The 2,801-nt window shown below is 40.3% G+C and overlaps 1 long non-coding RNA gene across 1 annotated transcript; it reads right to left on the reverse strand.

The window, feature by feature from the left end:
• Positions 1 to 586: 586 nt before the first annotated feature.
• Positions 587 to 2,328, reverse strand: LOC120920456. Its single transcript, XR_005744717.1, has 4 exons — positions 2,222 to 2,328; positions 2,001 to 2,129; positions 958 to 1,189; positions 587 to 725 (listed from the first exon to the last, which is right to left on the reverse strand). It is a non-coding gene; the product is annotated as an uncharacterized LOC120920456 (long non-coding RNA).
• Between the last annotated feature and the right edge of the window lie 473 nt (positions 2,329 to 2,801).

The following is a 2,801-nucleotide window of genomic DNA, read 5'->3' on the forward strand; positions in this document are numbered from 1 at the left end:
GCATTCCTATAGACAGGTGGTTGTAAACATACTTGTGACTGGGTCCGATTCATCCTTTTCCATTTAGGCAGATCAGATAGGAGGGTAGTTTGGTGAAAACAGACTGATGGCGTCTGTTTATTCCCAGCCACCCATACAGCAGAGCGGGCTCCGTCAGTGTCATCACTGCAGTGGACATGTATGCGTCATCTGCACCAGGGGTCAAGTCCTAGGAAAAAAAGTGCGGGAACTCACCCAAGATTCCCCACCTCCAAAAATACAAAAAAAGTGTGTGTGTAATATATATATATATATATATATATATATATATATATATATATATATATATATATATCAGGGCCGGCCCAAGACATTGTACTGCCTGGGCCCAAGAATGAAGTGCTAGAAAAGAGACAGGACACTATGGTGGAGAGAATGTGGCTGCTCACCCCGATAAAAATGATGAAAAGAATTTTCCCAAATGGGGTTATTGCGCAGCTCAAAAGGAAAGAGGTAATACCATGTAATAAAAAAGTTGTGTTTATTCACATGTTAAAAGGTGGACAAAAATTGGGTAGCATAAATGGATGGAGCATGAGTTGTATCAAGTACACAAACAGCGTTTACATAAATGTATAACAAGCAGTACACAAACAATGTTTATACAGTCAAAAATGTGCATTGTAGTAAAAACAATCTAACGAACGTTTCGACCTTTGAGGGTCTTCTTCAGAGAGTTTGTGTGGCTGGAAAGGAACATATAGTGGTTAGACATCTCATGATCATAGTTTAGGTAATAAGGGATACATTGTTGGTTTTACACAAAGCCCTTTGGCTAGAGGAGCAGTGTGCAAAAGGATGTAATGAAAGCAAAAAGTCAAAAAATTAAGCAAATTCGTGTGCAACATTGCAAACAAAAGTATCTTAAATGCATTTTTTAATTTTTAATTTTTAGTTTTTAATTATTAATTCCTTTACCTTGATGATGTGTCTCAATGATGTGCTGCAGTCCAAACGGCAGCAACAGGCGGTCTAATAAGGATAGCTTCCATCCCAGGCAGAAAAAACAGCTGTCCACATAATGTGAAACACCCCGCTCAACACCACAAGAGGTCACCCCCAAAAATTATGGGGCCAAGATGGAATGACCATATAGAAACCAGGAGGGGTAGGGGAACGTCGGTGGAACGAGGAGGTTTAATAAAGAAGCCTGTAAACAGAATAGTAAAATTGATATTCTGGATGTCTACATACATATGTAGTCGGCACGAGTTATTAAAAAGTTATTGGGGCTCTGAGGTGAGAAGTGACGGTGAATGTAGATAACCGTCACAGGCTATAATGAAAAGAAGTGCTCAAGAGTACTAAGATAAGATAATAATCTCTAGAATACGGAAACAAGGGTCTCCCCAAGGACAAAAGGAGAATGAAGAAAAACATAAAAGGGAAAGGGAAAAAGAAAAAAGAGGGAAGAAAAGAATGAGGAGTGAAGGAAATGGGGGTGATGGGAGTAGATTGAAGTGAAGTGAGGGAAGAAGTGAGAGGTAGTGAAAAGGAATGAAAAAACAGTGAAGATGACGGTGAGTAATTGAAGTGAATGACCTAGGGAGGCACAAATAAACATGCATCAGCCGCAAGAATGCGGAAGTGAGAATTAGCTGATAGGAAAACACAAATGTAAAACAAAAAGACGGGAGAAAGGAAAATGAGAAGGACAAGGAGGGAAAATGAAAAAGTGAGGAGTGAAGGTACAGAAACAAGAAGTGAAAAGTAGGCAACGGTGTGGGGAAATGGACTGGGGAAAGAGAAGAATGGGGGGTGATAGTGCAGAAAAAGAATTATATAAACTAAAGCAAAAAGGATGGGAATGGAGACAAGTGAAGACACATGGGGAACAGAAAATACAAGATATATTGAAGTGAGGGCAGCTGGGCAAAATAAAACAGTGAATGGCAAACACCAGATGATAAAAACGCATCAAGAATAAGGGTGAGTGGGGGGGGGGGGGGGGAGAGCTGTACCTTTGAATTGTAGAGATTCAGTTGGGAATTAAAAGAAAATAGAAGACTTCCTGAGCAGAGATCACTGGTGTCAAATACAAAAGCTGCTGGGATATAGATAGCAGCAGCAAGCAGACAAGGTGATTCCTTCTAAAATATAAGAGTAAAAGGGGTCATTTTTGGAATGAAACCAGAGAAGCCAAAAACTTTGGCCAGAAAAAGGATGTAAAAATAAAACTCACCTATAGCATAGAGGCCACCAATATGCTAGTAGTTGGAAATACCAAGCAAGATCCTTCCAAACCAGCAGGTAAGGCCAGAATAAATAGAGTGCATCTAGCCTAATTGTAGGGAATGAAGAAACAAGTACCACCTGTGGAGAGGGGAGGGGGGGGAAAGAACGAGTACCACCTGAGGGGGCTGCGGTCGATCCGCCCCTCTGCCTAATCAAGCACAACGTTCCACACCCACTCTGGTGGGTCAGGGTCCCAAAAAAAAAAAAAAAAAAAAAATGTCGCCATCATGTGGCGAATTGCTAAAGCGCAACGAAAAAAAAAAAAAAAAAGTTTATATAATGCTTTAGTTTATATAATGCTTTAGTTTATATAATTCTTTTTCTGCACTATCACCCCCCATTCTTCTCTTTCCCCAGTCCATTTCCCCACACCGTTGCCTACTTTTCACTTCTTGTTTCTGTACCTTCACTCCTCACTTTTTCATTTTCCCTCCTTGTCCTTCTCATTTTCCTTTCTCCCGTCTTTTTGTTTTACATTTGTGTTTTCCTATCCGCTAATTCTCACTTCCGCATTCTTGCGGCTGATG

This window comes from Rana temporaria, chromosome 13 (genome assembly GCF_905171775.1).
Source record: "Rana temporaria chromosome 13, aRanTem1.1, whole genome shotgun sequence".
NCBI classification, from domain to species: domain Eukaryota; kingdom Metazoa; phylum Chordata; class Amphibia; order Anura; family Ranidae; genus Rana; species Rana temporaria.